Raw genomic sequence first — 25,664 nt, 5'->3', positions numbered from 1 at the left:
CCAGCATATGGTCTCACAAGGGGTCTGAGGATCTCATCTCAGTACCTAATTGCAGTCAGTCTACCTCTGGCGAGCACATGGAGGGCTGTGCGGCCCCCTAAAGAAATGCCACCCCATACCATTACTGACCCACTGCCAAACCAGTCATGCTGCAGGCAGCAGAACGTTCTCCACGGCATCTCCAAACCCTGTCACGTCTGTCACATGTGTTCAGTGTGAACCTGCTTTCATCTGTGAAGAGCACAGGGCGCCAGTGGTGAATTTGCCAATCTTGGTGTTTTCTGGCAAATGCCAAACGTCCTGCACGGTGTTGGGCTGTAAGCACAACCCCCACCTGTGGACGTCGGGCCCTCATACCACCCTCATGGAGTCTGTTTCTGACCGTTTGAGCAGCCACATGCACATTTGTGGCCCTCTGGAGGTCATTTTGCAGGGCTCTGGCAGTGCTCCTCCTGTCCCTCCTTGCACAAAGGCGGAGGTAGCGGTCCTGATGCTGGGTTGTTGCCCTCCTACGGCCTCCTCCACGTCTCCTGATGTACTGGCCTGTCTCCTGGTAGTACCTCCATGCTCTGGACACTACGCTGACAGACACAGCAAACCTTCTTGCCACAGCTCCCATTGATGTGCCATCCTGGATGAGCTGCACTACCTGAGCCACTTGTGTAGGTTGTAGACTCCGTCTCATGCTACCACTAGAATGAAAGCACCGCCAGCATTCAAAAGTGACCAAACCATCAGCCAGAAAGCATAGGAACTGAGAAGTGGTCTGCGGTCACCACCTGCAGAACCACTCCTTTATTGGGGATGTCTTGCTAACTGCCTGTGCTTTCCACCTGTTGTCTATTCCATTTACACAACAGCATGTGAAATTGATTGTCAATCAGTGTTGCTACCTAAGTGGACAATTTGATTTCACAGAAGTGTTATTGACATTGTGTTGTTTAAGTGTTCCCTTTATTTTTTTGAGCAGTGTATTTAAAAGTAATAAATGCATTTATTACTAATGAAAGAATAAACATCCTAAGCCTTTTGTAACACTTTTTCTCTTAAGATTATAAACCTGAAAAATAAGCCACAATTATTATTTTAATATAGTGATTACATTCACTGACATTTTCTATCATATTAATGGAAAAACTAACATATATATATCGAAACCAGTTGAAGAATTATTTTTATGGCATGATTTATAAAGTATTCTAATAGCAAGATCAGTAATCAGCCACTCTTATCACATTATGAGACCATGGAAAATATAAATATTGTGAACTGAATACTGGTATATATATGGATACTGGTTAATTATTATGTCTGTACAACTGTTAACACAAAATAGATTTCAAATGCCTTTTCTTCAAACTTTGGCCATTTCTCCCTGGGGATTCAGGGAATTGCAATGTCCAGTACATCTGGCACAATTCTGAACAATTGGAAAGTATAAAAGGTTCCCTAAAGTTCTGCATTAGTTACATAATTGAATTATGGTTAAAACGTAATTGTTAATCTTTCAATCATAACATATTTGGATATCTTATGCCTTGAACTCCATCTTCCTAAGGTGAGGAACATCAAAGGATACTGTTCATGCCTACCATCACCATTCAGGCCAACCCCACTGCCTTGCAGGTTGAACATCTAAGAGCATTTAATTTACAGTAGGTATTTACAATACAAAATAATTCTTAACTGGAGAATCTCTTCCTTCTAACTGGTTCAATGTTTCTACGTACAGCTAGTCCTCGATGTATGACCAAAATTTCTGTTGCTAAGTGAGACAGTTGTTAAGTGAATTTGCCCCATTTTACTAACTTTCTGGCTACAGTTATTAAGTGAATCACTGCAGTTGTTAATCTCGTAACAGGGTCTTTAAATTAATCTGGCTTCCCCACTGACTTTGCTTGTCAGAAGGTCGCAAAAGGTGACCCCATGACTCCAAGACATTGCAACCGTCGTAAATATGAGCCAGTTGCCAAGTGGTTGAATTTTGATCACGTGACCATGGGCAAAGATCATAAGTGTGAAAAATAGAATAGAATACCTTTATTGTCATTGCATTCTACAAATATAATGAAATTTGAAAGCTACTTCAGCACAGTGTCCAAAACACATCACAATCACACTACAGAGTATTTAAAAATCAAAATAATTAAAATAATCATTAAAAACCTAGTCCAAAACCTATCTAAAACATATAGTAAGTTAGATAGTTTAAAAATGCCACTATATACATAGGGCTAAATCACATATGCATTGTTTGATTCAAGACAATTATTGCCTTGGAAAAGAAACTGTTTCTCAGTCTATTTGTCCTAAGTAGTCATAAGTCACTTTTTTCAGTGTCGTAACTTCGAACGATCACTAAACAAACTGTTGTAAGTCAAGGACTACCTATATTGCAGATGTGACTGTCTTATAACTCCAAATGAGATGCTTCCCATCTTCTGAACCATGTACCTGGAAAAATTCAGTTCTCAGGCATGTCTGGTGAAGTAAATTCCTGGCAAGTAAAATAAGAGCATACAGCATCATGGAACATACTGCAGATATCACCAACATAATTTGAGTGAGAATTCTTGGAACTCTACATAGTTGGATCTGAAAGCCTGCCATGAAAGTACATGACTATGAAAATATTCTGAGGTAATTTATCCCTCCAGCCTGATGTAATCCATTCTACCTAGGACCATGACAGGGCTCCAAAAATGGTACCCCCCATGCAGGATTTGAGGGCACAAGTTCAGGGCTTATGATCTTTAAGAATAGAGTGAGTCAAAAGCATCATCTTGATGCAGAGATTAACAATTTGGACCTGTCATGCTGGTGCACAAGAAGCAAGATTTATATATCAGGAAAAGCAAGTAATAGTCACATCAGCATTAAGCTCTAGTTTTACTGACATTCATGGACACAACCATGCATTTTTCTTGGCAACCGTAAACAAAAGTAATTTGGCAACTGTCTTATTCTGGGATATTTTTCCAGTCCAGTTTGCAGTCACATTTGATTTTACATACAGGTAGTCCTTGACTTACGACCACAATTGAGCCCCAAATGTTTGTTGCTAAGCGAGACATTTGTTAAGTGAGTTTTGCCCCATTTTATGACCTGCGTTGCTACAATTGTTAAGAGTACCTGCAGTTGTAAAGTTAGCAAAGTTAGTTATAAAGTTAGTTATATTGACTTTGCTCGCCAGACGGTCACAAAAGGTGATCATCACATGACCCTGGGACACTGCAGCCGTCATAAATATGAGTCAGTTGCCAAGAATCCGAATTCTGATCACACGAGCATGGGGATGCTGCATAAGTGCGAAAAATGGTCATAAACCACTTTTTTCAGTGCTGCTGTAACTTTGAACAGTCATTAAGCAAACTGTTGTAAGACAAGGACTACCTGTACATGCATACTTTGTCTGAAATTCAAACAACGGGTAAAGGAACAATTAGAGAAATACTAGTGAAGAAGGCATCAGTAATCGATTAATTAAAGCAGTGTAGGCAGAATGTTAAAATGTTCTTTTATTAGCTTCAGTACTCTGAAGAGCTTTGTGCAGTAAGCATCTTTCTGTCCTTTACAAAGCACTAAGCTAGAAATAATAATGTGAAATAGGGAAATTTCACAGAAATGAAAATGATATATCCACATCACATTTTTGCCAAACATGACAGTGAAGATTTTATTTACCTGAGAGGTGAAATATAAACATCGGAAAATCTCCCAAGGCTTTACATCTTACTCAATACTTTTTACAAAATAACTACAATGTCCCCAGATACAGGGGTTGGCTGCTGGGGGTTTGCAGGGGTTCAGGAGATCCTCTAAGATTCTGTACAGTTCAGAGAACCCCCAAATCCCACTCGTGGATGGCCCCTCCCTTCCCCTCCCCTCCCAGGAGGCCCCACACGGCCCCTTTTTAGATGCAGGTGAGTGCAGGGTACTCGCGAGGCTCAGGGAGGGCGAAAAACAGGCCTCCCGGAAGTTTGGGAAGGCCGGAAATGGGCCTGTTTCCAGCTTCCAGAGAGCCTCCGGAGCCCTGGGAGGCCCTTTTCGCCCTCCTGGAGGCTTGAGAAAAGCCTCCTGAGCCCAGGGAAGGCAAAAATGCCCCCCTCCTGCCATGGTGCGGGAGGCTGACTAGGCCATGCTATGGTCACGCCCACCCAGCAACCAGGCAGAGAACCCGTTGCTAAAATTTTTGAAGCCCACCCCTGCCCAGAGATGCACTTTTCTTCCAAGAGTATAATTTCAATTTTTTTTACCTCAAGCATTATAGGTACCTTCAATGCAGAGATGCCAACGTTTTAAGGGCACCTGGGTTTTGAGAGAACCTAACTAGAAATCTAGACTCTTAAAAGAAAAATAAATCAGGTAAAGTTATCCTCTATACTAATATAGGTAGTCCTTGACTTATAATCATCCATTTAGTGACCAAAGTGCCAACAGCACTGAAAAAAGTGACATGACCGATTTTCACACTTATAACCAATGCAGCATCCCCATGGCCACATGATCAAAATTCTGACGCTTGGCCACTGACATGTACTCACGACAGTTGCACCGTCCTGGGGTCACATGATCATCATTTGTAATCTTCACAGCCAGCTTCTGACAAGCAAAGTCAATGGGGAAAGCCAGATTCATTAATGACCACATGATTCACTTAACTGTGGCAAGAAAGACTGTAAAATGATAGCAAAACTTAACAACTGCCTTGCTTAGCAGTGGAAATTTTGGACTCAACTGTGGTCGTAAGCCGAGGACTACCCGTAATATCAGTAGTGCTTAAAAGTATCTGTGGTTTTCCCAGCCCTGTTAACACACCAGCTTCTTTAATCAGGTTTTGTCTTCATCATGCCCCTATTGCTGCAGATGGCACAAACTGTACTCCAGCATATCTAAAAGGTATCAGGTGGGGAAAATGAGGTTATAGCATCTGGTGTGTCTGCTGCAATAAACTAAAACTTAAAAAATTTCTTTCAAAGATTTTATGTTTCACATTAAGAAACATGCAAGATCATCTTTACCCCATTTAATCTTTATTGGTAAAATGAGCCAGTCTCAATCTAAATTCATATGTGGATATACTTTATTAGTGCTAGTAGAATTACTTGGTGGTTCCTAGCCAATGTCTTCTGGAAAGTCTATTAATTTTTCACGTCCTATTTTAACATAACGATTTTGGCTTAGCACAATGTATAAATGCAAGCATACGTATGTTTAATTCATCCATGTGGCTTTCTATCCTGGCTGCAAACAAGCAAACAGGCTAAAGCGCAGGAAAACTCCTACATTTTTTGTTGCTATTTAGGGACCTGAATGTTTAATATGCCTACTTTATATACTATCAATTACTGAAGTTATTTGGAGAGAAAAAAACCCACAAATAATATTAAAGACAAATTAAGGCGATGAACAATTAGAGATGTACTTTAAAGTCTTTCTAAATGTGCAAAAGGAGATTAAGCAATCCAACTCTACAAGTTTGGATGAACCCCAAACTATCTTTGCCAGTTTTTTTGCCTTTTTGAGGTGCTGCGTTTCCATAATTGAGATATTATGGGGCTTGGTCGCACACATCTGGAAGGTCTCCAATAGAGAACCTTATATATGTAATGCAAAAAAAAAAAAAAAAATTGATATGGAAAACTTCCTGTCAGGGTGGAATGTTATATAGTAGCTGATAATTGCTTGTACCTTCTACGTTCCAAGATTATCTTTTTAAGCAACAGCTCTCTTTAATATATTGTGTATGTGAGCACATACTGTCACTAAATTCAATTTCCATATTGCTGGTCTATTTTGATACAAATTACTTTCACTTTCAAGAACTTAAGCATTAAATACCTAGACTCTGGGCATTTGTTTAACAGGTTAAACACATTTGCAAAACATTTTGTGTGAATTGCCCCTGATTTCAAAGGTCAATTTGCTCCCACACTGGAAAAGGAGCTGGGGTGGGTGGTAAAAGAGCAGGTTCTTCCACATAATTTTACCCTGTTTTGCTATCATCTTGCCTATAGCAAGAATGATTATGACCAGGAAGAAATATGCAATATGCAATATAAAGTACTTTGTAACTATGCAATTGAAATATTGTTCCTTTCTTGAATTCTTTTTAGCAAGTAATTTAGTACAATCAAAAACACAAGCAACAGCATTTGAGATTTTAGATAGTTTAGGGCAAGTGTGCTCTTTAGAGGGGAAGGGTCCTATAGCAAGCATGTGATCTTGGATTGTGGGAGTTGTGATCCAACACACCTGAAAGGTAGCATCTGTTGGTCCTGCCTTAGGACACTACAAGTGTTCTAAATGTTTCCCTCATGATTCTACACCGGAATTATTTTCATTAGACTCAAGACTTGGTTCAAACATTGCATGAAGCCATAGTTTATTGAACAACTCAGAACTGTCTATGCTACATTAAAAAAAGAGCTTTGCAATGCATTCTAAGATTATTATTTAAAACCGAAGAAACCAAATGATGTCTTGGCAATCTGATACATGTTTATGAAAGAGATGAAAACCAAGAGCTCAAGGTATTGGTGAAGATTTCCCTGTTTTCCCTGCCATTCCCCATTTGTTCCTTGCATGATATTCCCTCTTCAGCAAAAAGGGAAGCAAACCAACAAAATTTGTATTTTATTAAATACAATAAAGCATCAGCTTTATTTAAGATATCATAATCTCTGGATTACTAAGAGATACATCTTGGAAGCAGGCTGCCTTGCTAGAGTTGAAATTAGCATTTAATTCTGATGGGTTTAAATTTAATCCCAATTATCTCATTATCAAGGAAACTAGCCTGAGGATTTGTAACTCCAAATGTACACTCAAAAAGTAACTGATTGTATGTAACTAGTCTTTCTCATAAAGAAGCATAAATAGGTAGAGAAGTTTGCTCTTTTGGGGAGTCGAAAAAGTTGCCACCCCTAATTTTCCTTATCAATTCCAGCGAGACTGGATTTCCTTCATTCTCTTTAGATAATGGCATTTTGTCATTTCTGAATTGGGGAAGTTTGAGTCTGGAAGGTAGGTCACCCTATTCATCTTGCCAAGTTGGGTTTTAATTCCTCATATGAATCTTGACAGCACAACTGACTTCCAGTTTTCCTTCCTTTCCTTTCAGACATTGTTCTAATTTACTTATTTATTATGCATTTGATTTTTTTTCATACTCTGCTCAGAGTCCTGGGGAATTGGTTATAAATGTTGTAAAAGAAATAACGTTTCAGCTAGTAGTAAATTAATCATCAAGAATCATAAATCAGTTTGTAGCTTAGCTTCTTGCATGAACCAGGTTACTATGGCCTTTTCAGCAAACCATGTTTTAAACCATAATTTGGCACGTACAAACTCTGTTAAATGTGATCCTCAGGTATAGTTGCATACGGGATTGCAGATTAGACTGGGTCATATACATATGGCACTCATTTCCCACAAATATATATAAATTTGCATCCATATAACTGAATATATTCCCCTCCCAACAAAAATATTTCCCCAATCCGGGACAACACTTCCAAATTGTGGTAATATAACCTATTGATCATTTTATCATTTTCTGTAAGGCCTTTGTATAACTAGCAGTAAGTCTAGGGAAATGTGGGCATTCTTGGTGGGGGTAGGAGTATCTTTGCTCAGAGTGCCTCATTCTGTTTTGATTCTGCCAGTTTAGAAGGAATAGGAAAATGGGTGAAAGTTCAAGGTACAAGATACACAGTTGTGCTTTCTCATGGGACTTTCCAAACTTTCCCATGAGACTTTCCGTGGCTGTATGATCTCATCTTAGCAAGGTAACATCTGGGACTTTCCAAGATTGTGTGTTCTCATGCTGGTGAAGTAATCTCCTGTTGAGGTCATTGTTTTCTGAATATGCATACTGTATATTTTGCTTGTGTTTTTCTCAATAAATACTGCTACCTGAGTTCTCTCAGGGTTGGCATTTTTCTCAGAGACAGTTCCTGTGTCTCATTTCAATGTCAAACCACCATAAATGGTGACCCGACGTGATAGCTTGGAAGGCTATACGTTTCCCGCATCCTATACTCATCGTCGCGGACGTCGACTGGGCCCTCATCTTCTTCGCTGGACGAAGATAGATTCTTTCGTGAGTATGGGGAGATCTCTCGAAGGCTCAGAAAGAGCACATCAGGGAATTGAGAGGGATCATTGGGAATAGTTTTGGGTTTGGAATTGGCAGTAGGGGTTGTGCTGTAGGAAAGAAAGAAATTGAGGACTTACTACAGTATGTTTGGAAAAATATTAAGTCATATCCGGAGGGAGGTAGTATTAAAGTAGAGTCCTGGAAAAGATAGGGAAATTTTTGCACGAGGAACCTCGTGCCCCTTCTTCAATTTTGTTAACCTGGAGAGTGATTATGGATGCATTAGCTACTTATGAACAACCGCTCCTATCACCCCCGAAGAAGGTTTGCCGCTTTACCATGCGGTTTTGTTGCACGACGGCACCTCCAGATAAATCTGGGGGACTGTCTGGCGCTAGAAATACTTTGTCAGAAGATAAGAGTTTACCTTTAAGGGTTCAGGTGGATGCTGTTACTGCAGCTATTCAAGAAGCAAAGAATAGAGGGGAATTATCAGGAGATGATTTGGTGGAGTTTGGAGTAGAGTTCAACTTAATCCAGTGGAAATTGTCATGGATGCTGCATTAAATCCAGCAGCGGGAGTGGAAGCCTTTACAGCTCAGAATTTTGAGGGAAGTTAAGCAAGCAGCAAAAGAATATGGTGTTAGAACACCATATACTCAGGCATTGTTAGAAGCAGTTGGTTATGGAAATAAAATGATTCCGGCTGACTGGAAAGCTCTGTTGAATATGATTTTAACTCCAGCTCAATATTTGGTGTTAGATCAGAAATGGAGACAGCTGGCAGTCCAGAGGGGAACAGCAAATGTTACCCCAGATCAGCTTTACGGAGCTGGTAATTTTACAACAGTGGAACAACAGAGAGATGGTATGCCTGAGGAAGGGTTCATTCTTCTCCCACAAATAATTTTTCAAGCCATAGGGTCTCTCCCTGATGGCGAAGGTGGTGAGAAGACCTTTACTAACATCAAACAAGGGAACAATGAACCCTATGAAAATTTCATTAGCAGACTGAAATTGGCTATTGAAAGACAAATTGATAATCAATTCGCCCAGAAAGAGTTGCTTTTTAAGTTAGCAGTAGAACAAGCTAACACAGATTGCAAAAAGATTTTAAATCCACTGGTAGCAAGTGGAGAGAGAAATCGCAGATTTGATTAATGCATGTAGAAAGGTAGGGAGTCAGTCTTTTAACATGGAAACTTTAGCTCTGGCTTTACAAACAGGACATGCTCAAAAGGGGAATTGTTTCAATTGTGGGAAGCCTGGACATTTTAAAGCGCAATGTCGGGCTCCTGGAGGGGTCAAAGTCAGCAGAATAAGAGATCAATGGGACAGGGTGTTCGTCCTAAATCAGTGTGCCCAAAATGTAAGAAAGGATACCATTGGGCATATCAGATGCTCCTACAGTTTTTACTGATGGAGGGAAAGTTTTTGGTGCTTGTGTTTGGAAAGATAAATCTGGAATTTGGCATACAAAAGTGACTTCAGAGCAGAAGTCTGCCCAGCAGGCAGAACTTGCTGCTGTAGTTTTGGCTTTTCAAAATTTTCACAATCAGGATTTTAATTTAATAGTGGATTCATTGTATGTGTATAATTTGTTACCCTTTGTAGCAGGTTCTTATTTGTCTCCTGGAATATCACCTGATATTTTAAGATTGCTTTTGTTGTTACAAGGATGTTTGGAGCAGCGTGTGAATGTGTGTTTTGTTGCTCATATTCGTAGTCATAGTAATTTGCCTGGAATTTTATCACAAGGTAATGCCAAAGCTGACAGTGCTGTAACTTCAGTTCTCACTGTCCAGCCATGGGATAGTCATAGTTATTTTCATCAAAACGCTAAAGCATTGGCACAGCAATTTAAACTTACTACTGCAGAAGCTGCTGCCATAATTCAACAATGTCCAACTTGTTCAAAGCAGGGCACAAATATCCCTATGGGAGTTAACCCCAGAGGGTTGAAACCTTCAATGATTTGGCAAATGGATGTTACTCAATATCCACCATTTGCGCCCTGGAAATATATACATGTGACTGTGGATACTTACTCAGGATTTTTAATGGCTACCCCTCAAAGAGGTGAGATGGTTAAACATGTCATCAATCATTGCATTAAGACTTTTCAGTTGCTGGAACACCTAAAACTTTAAAAACTGATAATGGTGCGGCTTATCGAGCACCGGTTTTGATCAGTTTTGCAAACAATGGTCCGTGGAACATAAATTTGCCACGCTCAAGATCATGTTGACTAAATTAAATAAAAAGGAGGGAAGCTCCTGGGGCTTCCGGCGATTCAAGATCAATTAAATCTAGCTTTGTATACTTTAAATTTTTAAATTTGTCTGGTAACCCCCTGCGCGCGGCCAGCAGGCATTTTTCTTCTCCTTCTACAGATGCGGTGAGACCTCGGGTGTTGGTGCGGTTCCTTCCAGATCCGGCATGGGTTCCTGCTGAGCTGATAACGTGGGGACGTGGTTATGCAGCAGTTGAACATCTTGGTCAAATTCGTTGGGTTCCTGGTGGTGTGTTCGGCCTGATCATTCGCAGAGCACCTGTGAAGGAAGTTTCGGAGGAGCAGGATGGTGCATCTGTGGTTCCTGATCCTGTTGATTCTGCCTAATCTGTCCTGGGCTGCTCGGGTGCGGAGAGAGCAGCGACAGCATGTTCAGCGTGCCGGAGAATTGGGCGATGATTTGTGGACAGATAATAATTACATTAAAGATTTGCGCTCAACTGCCAAAAACTTGAACATCACCAATTGTTGGTTGTGTATGCACCTTCCTGGGAGAGTGGGAGAAGGACTAACATTGCATGGAGTGCCTTTTGAGGAAAAAGATTTAATAAAGAATGCAACCTGGAGAAAACAGTTGTCTTGTGCTACAACAGAGCAATTCCAGATCCTAACCATGGGAGGTAATCTATGGACACAAATTTCTCGAGGTCTTATCCGCCTTTGGGAATTGCTATGAACTATAGGGATATTCATATTTTAAATAATTTTACTGTTGCTATGTTTAATGATACTATAAAGAATATTAAGATGATTAATGTAGAAATGTCTGAAATTCGTACAGTTACTTTGCAAAATCGATATGCTTTAGATATTATGTTAGCTGCTCAAGGAGGAGTTTGTGCTTTAATTCATTCACATTGTTGTGTTTTTATACATAATTATGAGCCAAACATTACAAAAACTGTTCAGGACATGGAAGATCGTATTGCTCAGCATCAATCTGGAGCTGATGGGTTTAATGCATCATTCTGGGACAGTCTGTGGTCCTGGCTTCCTGATGGATCATGGTTTCGCTCCTTATTGCAAGGGGTTGTTATTATTATTGCTATATGTATCTTATTATGTTGTTTTATTCAATGTATTCCTAATCTATTACAAATGTGTACCTCAGTCTTCCGGCGTGAGGGATCAGGTCATGAGGGAACTGTGTACTATGCCACTAAAACACCCCCTATCTTTGAATAAATAAAAAAGGAGGGAATGTGGTAATATAACCTATTGATCATTTTATCATTTTCTGTAAGGCCTTTGTATAACTAGCAGTAAGTCTAGGGAAATGTGGGCATTCTTGGTGGGGGTAGGAGTATCTTTGCTCAGAGTGCCTCATTCTGTTTTGATTCTGCCAGTTTAGAAGGAATAGGAAAATGGGTGAAAGTTCAAGGTACAAGATACACAGTTGTGCTTTCTCATGGGACTTTCCAAACTTTCCCATGAGACTTTCCGTGGCTGTATGATCTCATCTTAGCAAGGTAACATCTGGGACTTTCCAAGATTGTGTGTTCTCATGCTGGTGAAGTAATCTCCTGTTGAGGTCATTGTTTTCTGAATATGCATACTGTATATTTTGCTTGTGTTTTTTCTCAATAAATACTGCTACCTGAGTTCTCTCAGGGTTGGCATTTTTCTCAGAGACAGTTCCCTGTGTCTCATTTCAATGTCAAACCACCATACAAATTTCTTGGACTTTGTTTCTCAGGATTACACTAGAAAGCTGGTTTGGTCACATTCATATTAAAGTAACTATCTTGGGAGGGGTATATTATGATGCTGTCAAGTTAGCGATCATCTGTGTAAAAAAATGTGAATCATTTTTAGGCAAGTGTTTAATTTAGACTTAGTCACAACAATGATGTTCAGGATAGCTCAAAACGTACTCATAAGACATCAGCCTCTGCCTATTGTGATTACAGCTATCTTCCTTCTCAAGTAGTGTTTTATTTCTGTTGAATTTTGGGTCAACAGCTGTTGACATTAAAACTCCTACCTACATCAATAATGGCCCAAAAGAATTTGACAGGTAAGATGAAAGACAAAATGTCATCTAAATACCACATGGAAGACAGTTAACAGGAGTATCCACTCAATTAAAAAACAGAACATAGTGGTCACCATGTACCCTTTTATTGCACAGATGACAGATCTAAAAAAACAGGCAGAGCTTAATTGCACCATAATGGCCCCCATCTTAATGTCTATGGAGATTCTCAGTCATCCAAGTCATGGCAAGTGCTTTTTCAAGAGGCAACTGGACTGTTTTGTTCAAAAATGGTTCGCTTCTGAACCAAAATGTTCAGAACTGAAGAAGCTTCTTGGATGAGAAGTGAAATGTCTTCAAGCAAATCAAAGAAAATCCAGTTACTTTTTGAAAAAGCACTTTTGGGGGCCCCATCTTAAGTTTTTTTGACCTCACTCTGGACACTCCTGCCAACTGATAGCATGACTACGTATTATTTCAAGATATGATGAGGCATCCTCTTTGACTGTGTCCAAGAGAGGAGACTTATTTTTGGGAAGGACAGCAAATCATGTGAAAAACATAACTTGATTCTCCTCAAGTAACATTTGTTCTCTTCAGCATTTAGAAAGATAAAAAATATCTCTCTTCTGACAGGGCATTATTAGATATTTTAATATTTCTTTTACCATCCAGTAAAATATTTTAAATAAATGGTTGTTCTTTAAGTTTTAGCTATCAGGAGTACTTGTCAGAATTAAAAAAAGTGGGGTAGAAACTTATGGTCACAAACCAAACCAACATAATCTGCTTGAAGTGGCCAGTTAGCAGTGTATAGTAATCAACTAGATCAGCAGGTGACCGCACTGAGATGGTTTTGACTCAGACCTAGCTACAGGGATGGGAGACCACGAGAAAATCCCCCAGGAAATAGATTTGATCAGCAAATTGGAAATAACCCCATCCTCATTTCCATACTGTTACCATGAAGACTAAACAGAGAAATCAAAATCAGAGGGACTGAGTCAGAGTCCTTCATCTTTTAATAGTTGGGATTTATTCACCATATTTATTCACCATATTCCCATGGTGACCTGTTTTATAATCATAACTATGAGGCTCAATTATTAGTCCCCACTGTTTTGTAAAAATTATTAATAGTGTGGAATCATTTTTAACATCAATTATATAGGCAAGAGATGATGTTCCGGGAATATAGGTAGTCCTTGACTTATGACCACAATTGAGGCCAAAACTTGTTAAGTGAGACATTTGTTAAGTGAATTTTGCCTCATTTTTATGACCTTTCTTGCCACAGTTAAGTGGATCACTGCACTTGATAAGTTAGTAATCCAGTTGTTAAGTGAATCTGGCTTCCCCATTTACTTTGCTTGTCAGAAGTTCGTAAAAGCTGATCACATGAACCCCAAAACAATGCAACTACCATAAATATGAACCAATTGCCAAGCATCTGAATTTTGATCACATGGTCTTGGGAATGCTGCAAAAGTTGTACTTAACTGTGAAAAACGGTCATAAGTCACATTTTTCAGTGCTGTTGTAACTTTGAATGGTCATTAAACGAACTGTTGTAAGTCGAGGAGTACCTGTAATGTGTAGATGTCAAACCATCTAGAAAGCTCAACCAAGAAAATTAGAAGGAACCAAAACTTGAGTCTGTTTACCTTTGTTTATGCACTTTGCTAAACACACATATACTGCCAAAAACAGATTTAAAAAGGGAGAAGTTATATGGGTTCACATGAAACAAAATCCCACAAAACAGAAAAGTTATTCTTAGGGCCCCAGATCTTTATTTTCACTTTTTAATGTTAGTTATACATTTAACTTTTAAGAGGGAGGACTCTCCATTGCTGTGATGCATCTTTCTGCTGCCTTCTCTATGTGGATTACCTATTAATTTAGAGGTTCTCAAAGTGGGGCCATGGATGACTCATAGCAGCATCCCAAATTCACCAGCCAGAGCTGATATTCAGTGTCCACTTTCCAACACGGCCCCTGCCTCAACCTGTAATTAAAGCCTTAATTCTGGATTACATCCTTGGTAAGATATTCATTTTTAAAAACTTTTTTTAAATGGGGATGTGAAAGTTTATACAACTGCACCTACTACCACTATTTTATTCACTAACAATGTTTACTTCCATGCTCTCAGACGGGGGTGTTAAGTTGAATTGTGGGATCCCCACAATTTCTAAATAGTATTCTACAACTGCAGCAATTGGGGCGAACACTGTGATAGCACTTCAGATGAAGCTGCTGAATCTTTGAACAGAGGCAAAGCGGATTGTTTCATTGTTGACAATCCTGTTCCTTTTGATTTACTTAATTTACTGCTGGAGATCTAACTGGTTCCTTTCATTTTATGCAAGCAGCCTTGAGGAAGTGAGACAACTTCTCTCAATGCTTCTGTTCAAACATCCCCTTTGATGAGCAAGATTTAGACCTGAAATAGCTATTTTTACTTTGTGCTTTCCAAGCTACACTTCCCCTGCTTATAAAAGTTTCCAGTGCCAAGTCATAGCTCAGGCTCAGCCCAACCTTTAACTCACCGTCTCCCTCTAGTGACCTATATTGTAAATACAGTAGAGTATAGGAATGTCTGCCTCTGAGGAACTTTTCTCGGCTCATAAAATGGGGGTGTGGCAGATATGACACATTATTTCTATTCCCATCATGACTGGAGAGTTGAAGGCTAAGAGTCAATAAAACAATAATTCCACCCAATCCTGTGATTCATCTAGGAGAAGTCAAGATATATCCCAAAGCATATAGTCTCTCCCGTAGAACCTTAAAGTCTACATTTTATATTTTGCTTCATTCAACTGATTAGTGGCTTCCAGCAAGTTATTTTTTCTCACTTCCTTTCTAACAGAGGTAGTGATAATTACCAACCTTCCCTGCACTTCATGGTTTTCCTAAAGTAAGAATTACCATAATAATATATACAAGAAGGGTTTCCTCCTCAAAAATTGCTAGAAATCTGAAATCTCTTATGGAAACTTGGTTTTCCCGAATTTGCTTTGTTTCATAATGCCACTGGGAAGTTACAACCGGTTGCTACAAAACCGAGAGTTCATTGTAGATTAAAGAATTACATGATTTTCAACCTTCACTGACACAGCCCAGTAACTTTTTTGAATTCTGAAGGACTTTTGAGCTTGCAACGTATTATTTAGATGCACATGGCAGTTGATATTAATGAGGGGCTGAATGGACTCTGTTTCAAGGCAAATAACACAGCCCTGAAAGAGCTAAAAGTGATACCTACAGTCTATAATGGTAGAGAGACCACCAGTTACGCTGGGCTTGATTACAGGCACATAGCATATAGTGTTTTTCTTCACAATAATATAGAATTGGCCTGCCAATGTCTCCTTCCAGGACGTCTTTCAATGACCCAGTTTTATCTACAGTCCTAGGGTTTCCTAACTGTCTTCCCATCCAAGATCTAATCCGACTGAGCATCTTCAAAATCAAGGCAAACCATGTACACACACACACACCCCTTGAATTTATTCTACTTCAGCTTAAGCATTCTTTTGCACCAGCTTGTATCATTTAAAAGCCTGTCACCCAAAGTGGTGGGGTCTCAGTAAGGTAGTGTTGTGATGTGGTGGCAGGGTTAGAGACAAGGACAATCAGGGTTTTTCTCAGAGAATGAGCTGAGCAACCAAGCACAGGAGATACCTTTACTTCCTTCCAATCATCTTAAGGCTTTCAAGTTTAACACCTAACTGCACTATTAGATAACTACTTCCCCAGTCTCTTCTCTGATGGGCTGTGACCCGAAATGGATTATTTCAGTGGTACCACCCCAGTATTTGAGTTATTTTCAAGCCGCCTTCCCCCAAATTACAGTTCCTGGAACTTAACTATCCGAATATATCTGGAAAGCACCCGGTTGGGAAAAGTTGTCTTAAGAGAACAAAATGGCAGTGAGAAAGCAGGCTGAAGTACTATAGGAAGTAATAAAGGAACACAAAAAAAAAACACCCCAACCTAGAAGGGCTGGCACTTAAGCTGTAACGCAGACTAAAAACGACTTACTTTTTCCTCAACTGCAAGCCATCCCGATTTCCCCCTCCACAGGCCAACAAAAAAAAGGGGGGGGGAGCAAAGATGCAGTTATCCAGAGTAGGCTGGATAGTTAGTTCTCCTTCCAGTGAAACCCACACTTATACGAACACCCCAAACGCCGCAGCCATTCGACCTGGCTCGCAAGTTACACTTTGTGTTTCTCTCTCTCCCCCGTCCCCTCCCGCGTCCGGGACGCGAGATAACCGCGGCTCCTTCCAAGAATGGAACGCTGCTAAACCTGCCGGCTCGGCGCGCCGTCCAGTCCGGAGCAAAGCGGCCCCGAGCCTTCGCCCCGAAGTCCGGCGAGCCTCGCAGAGGTCACGCCACGGCCAGACCCCGAGAAACAACACAAAGAAGCGCGTTAAGAGACTCACCCAGCAAAGAGCTTAAAGAAGAAGTCGGGCACTTCACGCGCAAAGCCGGCAACAAGGGGGATGGAGCAGGCGAGATCCTGGAAGGAGGGAGGGAGGGAAGGAAGGAAGGAGGGGCAACTGTTTCACTGCCTGCCTGACTTCTCACCTGCGGCCGACCTCAGGCGAGGCGGTGGGGAACTCCGCCGCCTTCGGCACAGGTGTAAGCGTGCTCCGGCTTGCTGGGTCCTAGCGCCCTAACGTCACCCACGAGGAGCCTAAAACCTCGCTTTATCTTGAGGCGGGAATCTCACCCAGCCTCCATTGTGCGGGTTTGAGCGTTCAAGAAATAAACGGACGGATCAAGCGGCGGGAGGTAGAAGAAGGGTGGGCTGCTGAGGGTTGTTTGCTTTAAAAACCACCCCAACCGCATGCTTTTTTTTTTTCTGCCTCCAAAGGAAGTTACACAGTTGTGAGGGCTTGGTTCACAAACAGCCATGGTGTCTGGGGCAAAAAGTACATGCTCAATGTTTTTGGGCGCGCACACACATTTCTTAGGACGTAAACTTTACTCGGAAGATAATCTCATGCGGTTCGGCTACAGAGGTTCCAAGTTGCCGTTATATTCATGACTCAACCTGTAGATTAACATCTGAGCAACTGCACACTGAGGACAGTTTTTTAAATCCGTTCTCCGGCGACCTGCTGAATTACTGCCTGTCAGGAAAACGTGGAGGTCTTTAAAGACCAAATAGAAAGGATTTGCACAACATGCTAACTTGCACCAAATGCACTGCAGTGGGGCTTGGCATGAGGGAGTTGTGAACTAGGGTTTTCCGACCTAGTCTGGCTTATTCAACAAACCACATCAATTTAAATCATAATACAATGTCCCTATCAAGACAACCTTAGATAATTAGTGCCTTGTAGAGTAGGTGGAGGTCAGTTTCCAGAATCTGCAGCTCCCATTGCCTAAGGTTGCTGGGAATTTATTTTATTTGGTAAAATTTTATTTCATCTTTATTACTTTATAAGTACAAGTAGTCCCTTAAGTTAAAATCATTCATTTAGTGACCAGTCAAAGTTATAACAGCACTGAAAAAGTGACTTATGACTGGTTTTCACACTTACAGCCCTCACAGCATCTGCATGATCATGTGATTGAAACTCAGGCTCTTGGCAACTTGGCATGTATTTATGACAGTTGCATGATCCCAGGGTCATGTGATGACCTCATGATTCACTTAACAACTGCAGTGATTTGAAAATGGGGCAAACACCCCACTTAACTTCCTTGCTTAGGAGTGGAAATTTTGGGCTTAATTTTGGTTATAAGTCAAGGAGTACCTGTAACTCAAGGAGACAAACATACCTAATATTCCTCCTGTTTTTCTTACAACAACCCTGTGAGGTGAACTGAGCTGTGAGAGAGTAATCTAGCTGGCTTTCATACCTAAAGCGGGACTAGCACTCATGGTCACTCAGTTTTTAACCCTAACCCTAACCCCAACTACTAAACTAAACTGGCTAGCCCCAGTTCTGTTAAAAATTGGTTTCTTTCTCATGTTTCAGATTAGGAATGTAGCAAACTTCAACCATTTCTCTCCTTCCAGCATCCATCTTTAAAGATTCATTTGTTGTGATGCATTGCCCAGAATTGCTTAATATAGGCAGCCATATACATTTTTAAAATAAATGGTCGGATGTAAGCAATACATTCATGTTTACTTAGCTTAAAAGGTAAGTAAGTACATTGAGAATATATTCCCTATCTTAGGTCAGTGTTGTAAGCATTTGATCAAGGCCCTAGTAGGCAATAAGATTACCCAGCAGTTAATATTCTTTCTAGATAATAATTTGGAAGTCAGTAAAATTTTTGGAAGAAGGAAATAATATTCTTATTGGAAGCCTCTATCATAAAATGATAACAGCAGATGGGCTGCCATTTCTATCTCTCCTGTATTAGGTGAGTATAATTATAAGTGCTCTAAATCTGCCCTCAAGAAGCCCTTCTCCAGTACATTCATGTAGTGAAAAGCAATGAGTAAATAATGTTTAAAACCCAGTTTAACTCAAAGACACCGCATGCAAGCTGAGTCCTTGAAGAAAAATAGACAAAAGCAAGGTGGATCGATAAAGGAAATAGTAGGAGGCCACTTCTATGTCAAACTGAATTGTTGAAAACAGTTTGAGCCAATCAGTATTTTATTCCAACTGGCCAATGGGAGTGTGGTATTTCATTGGGAATCCACTCCCCTCCATATTCTGAATGTTGCAAACTCTGCATTTGCCCAGTCATTCCTTCAAAACCCCAAACAGGAGGGTCAGAGCGAAACCACTCAGGTAGTATTCCTCTGCTCCATTATCATTGACTGTGAAAATGATTCAGCAACCACGATGCTCTGATGGCTTAATTTCTATAAGAAAGTAAGTAAAGAGCACTTGGCTTGAGACCAGATGCTGAGGGAGGAATGATTATTTTCAGAGGGAAAACTATGCAGACAGTTGTATAATGTTTCTTCTGATGGGGCAGGCAGTTTTCCTTCACTGGGAGCACTCACCTCATCCTTTTTGGTGGGATTTCCTCCCTTCTATGGTCAAAAGCCCACTCCAAGAGAGGATGAAGCACAGAAGTGAGATGCTTTTAGGGCAGCCTATAATTGGTGCCAGAGATTTAAAGGAGAAGGCTGGTGGCTGCATAGAAATGCTCCACGTGAAATAAACAATGACATAATTTATACATAAGATGGTTTAATGTATACAGTAAGAAATGGCAAGTTATAAAAAAGGATTCGCTTAAAAGTGTTTCTTTTCCTTTGGTTGCTTCTTCCCAGCTGATGCTATTCTTTAATTAGCTTTCTGGAAGTTCTACTCTAAATTTGGAGTATAAAGGAAATAAACACTAGGGAATGAGGTGTGTTCTCATTTAGCATATTTGAGGTTGTTGAGAGACAAATATGAACAATATTTCCTGACTCATGATCTTATTTTTGGTAGTTGCTGAGTTGCCCTTAGAAGATATATTTCCATGATTACTGGATAATGACATTAAGTTTATAATAAATTGAGTCTATGGACCCCTTTCCTGATCCATACAGGTTTTTCTCTCACTCTTCTCTGTATGCCTTGATTGAACAAAGATATCTTCAACTAACCATAGTTTCAGAGCTAGGACATTATGATGATCAAATTTGGAATAAATCATTTTCTTAAACCATTCTTCAAATGATCTGAAGATTCTGTCTTATTTTCTGATCATCTTTGTTTAATGGGTCAGATAATAACAGGAAATATTAATAACTTCTAAATTAATTTTAATGCTTGCATGTCTCTGATGGCATGTTAGAGCTGGATGAGATTTTAATTACTGAATTAGAAGTACTGCAACTTGCTCTTTGCTTATTAATTATTTGAAGTTGGGAGAGCCTAACACAGAAGCCAGTTATTCTAATAACCTAGAGTCCCCTTCCTTGGCATCCAGCAAGCTTCCTGCCTCTGCTAATCTTTTTAATTTTTAGATTGATTTGATTTTATAGCCTAAACAGGATATTGGCTCCGGTAAAGTAGAATATCAACCTCTTGGGTTATCTTTCTTTTTACAAATGCCTCTGGACTCTATGTTGACTTCAGTGGCACACTCAGTAACTAGGAACAGGGAAGGGGCTGCAATCCAATATTTTATCTGGAAACATTTCCACCACACTAGGAAAAAATGCAGGCAGTCTAGGATGGAAGCGACCAACCTGAGGGCTAGAAAAGGTTGTGGGAAGCAACTATACTAATTTGCTTTGAGAGGCTGGTACACATACACAGAAACACACATATACATACATGCCCATATACACAGTATATACACGTACAGATACATGTGTAGGTGTGTGTATGCGTGTGTGTGTGTGTAAAGATAGTATTTTCTTTTTTGAATTTGTATGGGCTCCTGGTTTGAAAGAGGGGTCAAAGAGGCTATCTATGTCAAAACTGAACAGCCCTCTCTCACCAGAGGGAGAGGGATATGACATGGTCTGTCTCCAGTCTACAACACAGTCTTTTCAGCAGTTCCAAAAAGGCTTCACACCCATTTGCACTACTCAGGTGACCCTGTGGACACAGATAAACCTCCAGGTAGCCTCAATGACTCTCTAAAAAGAATGCAAACGACCAGCTGTGTGCAAGGAGTATAAATCCTTCCATTCCCCACCATTCAGTCAGAGCTGAAGAAGCTTCTTGGATGAGAAGTGAAACATCTTCAAAAGAAAAACCACTTGCCTCTTGAAAAAAAATCACCTTTGGGACAACGTAACCTGGATGTCTGAGAATCTCCATAGATAGGGGCCCAGAATTAGAAGTACTAATAGGTTCCAGGTTTAATGTTTAATGTTCTTATATAAGAAAGGTAAGTTTTATCTATTATAATTATTAACCAAACAAAATTTAATTCAGGTGCAACAATCCAGGTTATCTGCACTTCCTATTCTAATCATTTTATGTACAAATTACAAAGGCAGTACTAATATTATGATGGAGGTGTTCCAAAGTCATGAACACTTGAGAAGAAAAGTTTCAAGTGTTGGGCTTTAGGCAGTTTCTCTCTGTTGCCAGCGTGCTAATGTTAGAGGTTGACTGGCTGTACCCCCTGAAGTAATGTAGATGCAGATATGAAAAAAGTTATTTAATTGATATACAGTGACAGCAGTATCACAGAACCTTTGGTGCATTCCAGTACTTAAAGATTTTTTATTTTTCTTCCCTACATAATTCGTTATAACTCTTAGAAATAACTGTTGCAATAAAATTCATCCATGTTATTGCCATAAAGTCATGCAAATAGATTCGAGTTTTTCTGAATCAAGGCCCTACTGACATTTCAGATTGAAAGCTCCAGTTCTGTTTTCCAACACATTTGCAAAATATTCCTTAAGGTTATCATCAAAGACAAATGTGATCAGACTTTGAAAGTAGCTGAACAGTCATAAAGAAAAAAGTTTGAGCCACATCATGATTTGATTTCTGCAAAGAATTCATTCCCACGTAATTGAAAGCATTTAGATTACAACAAAACCTCAAAATCCAAAAATTGGTTTATATTGCTACAAATTTCTAGCTTAGTACGTTAATCACTTCACCAAACTGGTTCTTGGTAACTTACTCTATTACTGTTCTTATCATCTGGAATTATCTCTCCTTTAGAGATTTGAGTCCGTCTTCAGGAAAATATTGACACCTTGGTTGTTTTCCCAAGCTTTTTGTTTTGCCTTTTTTCTCCTTTTGGTCTAATTTGTTGTTTTGGAATTTGTATTTTGGCCTTCTGATCTGTTATACTCATTTTAAATGTTGGGGGTTTTAGCTGTAAGCCACCCAGAGTCATTTAAGGCAGGGGTGGGATCCGACCGGTGTAACTACTGGTTAGGTGATTTTACATTTTGCGTCTGACGCGCACTGCGTGAGCATGTATATTGTCGTCATCTAGCTGCCTGGACAGCTGAGCAGCGCTGCGCGCAGGTGTGCAGCAGTTGAAAAAGCATTTTTTTCCTGCTTTTTCAACTGCAGCTGTGTCGCGCAAAGCAGCTGCAGTTGAAAATGCAGGAAATAAAGGTCAGGTAAGAGCCCAGGCTGGTGGATGGGCCAAAACAGCAGCAGACATAGAACCGGTTCTATGTATGCTCTCTGTTTGCTGCTTTTCATAGCAACTGGTTCTACAGAAGTGGACAGAACCGGTAGAATCCCACCCCTGATTTAAAGGTAAATATATTGTTAGTTCCTTCAGTAATGTATGCAGCAGTGGTGGGAATTCTATTTTTTTTACTACTGGTTCTGTGGGCGTGGCTTGGTAGGCGTGGCAGGGGAAGGATACTGTAAAATCTCCAGTCAGAGGTGGTATTTGCCAGTTCTCTACCGGTTCTACAGAACTGGTCAGAACCTGCTGAATACCAGCTCTAGTATGCAGTAAATTCATCATTTATGTCATAAAATTGTCTCTAAAATTACTCTGCTCACAATACTTAATTGCTGGTATGTGAACTGAATGATATATTTATTTTAAATATTAGAACTGTGTTTGCTAGTAGATTCAAGAATCCAAAAGCAAAATTCAGAAGCATTTGTCTTACTTTCCCAATATTCATGCAAAACAAGAATGGCCAAGCTATTTAAATATGCTGCTTAATTGACTGAGCCATCACTGAATTTCTACATTTGTCTATTCACTCTCTCTTGCTGCCAGACAGTCTTCACAAACTATACTTTTGTTACACAGCTTCAATATTTATCAGTAGCCCTTTTCAAGCTGCAGCATCCTTTATATGTTTTTGCCTCTGTCATATTTTTTAGTGAAATCATGTCACACAAAGGAAAATTATGGCATTTCCCCATGGCACTGAGTTCTAAGTCTGACCATCATGATTTCACATATTTTGTTGAGGAAAAGGGTATAGTATTGACTAAATTGTCTTTTTTGCTTCTATTTTTGGTTATTTCAGACACACTATTGCTACCTGGGCTTGTTTGCTTAGAAAATCTAAGCAGGTGGTCCCAAGGCTGAGGCAGGAGAGATTGGAGATATTTACCACTGAGCTTCCAACTAAAAGATTTTGGGACGTTATTTAAATTAAGCAGCAGCTGAGCAGGTTGAGATCAATTAAGGTAAATATTATATCAGATAAAGGTTCCTGTAGTAAGGGCATGCCATTTCTTCCACCCCATTGTGTGCTTAATCCAGGAGTCTTCAAACTTGACAGTTTTAAAACTTGTGGACTTCAACTCCTAGAATTCCTCCTCCAGTCATGTTAGCTCAGGAATTCTGGGAGTTGAAGTCCACAAGTCTTAAATTTGCCAAGTTTGAAGACCCTTAACTTAGTCTATGACATGTTTGGGCTTACTTCATCTGGTACCTTTAGTACGGTTGTGTAGCTGCTCCATCACCCTTATAAGCATACAGCCCAAATGTCCTGCTGAAGCCCAAGTGTATAGGTGCCCTTTCCTAGAAAATCTTTCAAAACAATTTTTCATGAATTTGGCTGAACTAGCTAGATACAATCCCTCAACTACCTCAGGAGGAAGGGCACTGGAGCAAACCTGTCGTTACCGTATCCCAACAAGTGAGCATCCTCAATGAGAGCAAAAGGGAGCATACGTGATGATTCATCACACAAATGCCACAAGTAAGATACTTGCATCAGACGTTGACAGGCAAGGATGAATGTGTGCTGGCGTTTGTGCAGTGACACCATTGTATGTGTTATTGCTGCAGTTTATTGCAGAAAGTACTGCAACCATCTAAGGCAGTGCTTTTTACATTATTCGTTGAGATGTGCTATATGTATTCCCCCGGTAGTTAAAGTTTCAAATAAAATTACCCCTTCATCTATTCTTAAACCAGAAAAGTCAATAAAAAAGAAGCTTTATTTGAAATTTGTGATATATATGAATAATTATATCATACTTTGGTTTCTTGGTGAATAATAGTGGAAATTCTTTGTATTATTTATTCCCTAACAGAGAATTAGTTTTATTAAGAATTTTCAAACACCATGGAATAATTGCTGGGTAGATGTTCACAGGTTTGCATTACAAGCAGATAAGACAGCAATTCCACACAGCCTCTCATGAGAATAACTTCTTTTTTATTGGTTATATTTCTATTAACAAAGTCTCTCTGGAATTTCCTCCATTAGACTATGATGGAAAGATAAATGTCAGTGGATTGAAAGGGAATCTGTTTTCAGTCATCTTCCAGCCACAAAGTTTTTCTCTTATCTGTCACTATTCCAGAACTTTGCTCATTTAAAAGTTTTTTTTATGACAAATAAGAGATCTTAAATTCAGAATATGAAAACTATCCGGTTGTTCAGAAATTAGGGGCAATACATAGAATTCAATATTAACTTTTAAAATGGCAACTTTAAATGTACAAGAAAAATTAAAACATATACTGTTCATTTTTCTAAGTAATTAAAATAACTGTTCCATTAACTTCCATTAAAATGGAATTAGGACTTTCTCCCCTATTAGCGTCACATGAATTTATTGCAGTTAAAGTCCAAAGGTCATGAGGATCTGGCAGCTAAAGGCAGTGCTTTTTGCCACTTGTTGAAAGACATAGGTATTCAGCAGCTTCCCATATTATAAACTCTATTCTTGTTTGAATGCTTTCTGGAGCACTGAGCAAAACAGGTTTTTGTGTTGCAATGGTGTTTGACACAGAACAGTGACATTTCAAGCTTGTCTCTTCAGATGCTTCAGAATTTCCCTTTTCTGTATGTCAATAATGTAGAGAAACCAAACTAACGTGTCTGACTGTTGCAAAGGACTAACCTATAAAATCAAGGGTATAATCCTAAATCCAAGCCAAGGCCCCATCTTGATAACCCTTATACAGTTTGTGATATAATTAGCTAACTAGCCTTTTGTAATCTGCCAGATTATTTAGGAATCACTTGAAAATAGAACGATGCAGTTGTTTGATTATTGCTGCTTTATTTTTAAGAATAGTGTGAATAAAAGTGTGCCCTAGGAATATGTTGGTCTGAATAAATTATGTTGGTACTGCTAAAGTTTCCCATTCTGTTTGTTCCTTCTAGATATAATTCAGATTTTACAACCTGTTTCCAGTCATAGGCAAGCAACAAACAGATTTTTTTTTCAAGCCTCTTGAAGGAGAAACAGGATTGGAAGACTGTTTGAGACATAACAGGACATGCATTTGGGCCTGTATTTCTTAAGTTTGATTTCAAAAATAGAAAATCAACACACATTAGTTTTAGTGAATCTGCATCGGATCTTGGAAAGACGTCTGCTGATGAGAACTCACAGGTTCTTGGCTAACCATCATCTTTCAGATTCAAACACACCTCTGGTTCAAAGCTCACT

At 39.6% G+C, this 25,664-nt stretch overlaps 1 protein-coding gene and 1 long non-coding RNA gene across 4 annotated transcripts in view; one reads left to right on the top strand and one right to left on the bottom strand.

The window, feature by feature from the left end:
* Nucleotides 1–17,158, bottom strand: part of GALNT6 (polypeptide N-acetylgalactosaminyltransferase 6) — a 76,820-nt gene extending 59,662 nt beyond the window's left edge. Inside the window, exon 1 of one of the 3 annotated variants that reach the window (XM_026677354.2) lies at nt 16,824–17,158. The gene's annotated coding sequence lies outside the window, so the exon portion shown is untranslated. Of the gene's footprint in view, nt 1–16,419; nt 16,508–16,823 lie in introns of those variants that run through there. The other 2 variants (XM_026677358.2, XM_087956338.1) reach the window with 2 other exon arrangements.
* A 1,966-nt stretch (nt 17,159–19,124) lies between these two features.
* Nucleotides 19,125–25,664, top strand: LOC148132271 (uncharacterized). Its single transcript, XR_015747327.1, has 3 exons — nt 19,125–19,226; nt 23,276–23,438; nt 25,376–25,664. It is a non-coding gene; the product is annotated as an uncharacterized LOC148132271 (long non-coding RNA).

The sequence above is a fragment of the Notechis scutatus genome, chromosome 2 (genome assembly GCF_049901735.1).
Source record: "Notechis scutatus isolate UNSWTSFEM ecotype Mainland chromosome 2, rNotScu1.2, whole genome shotgun sequence".
Classification (NCBI taxonomy): domain Eukaryota; kingdom Metazoa; phylum Chordata; class Lepidosauria; order Squamata; family Elapidae; genus Notechis; species Notechis scutatus.
This window is presented reverse-complemented; position numbering and strand designations above follow the sequence as displayed.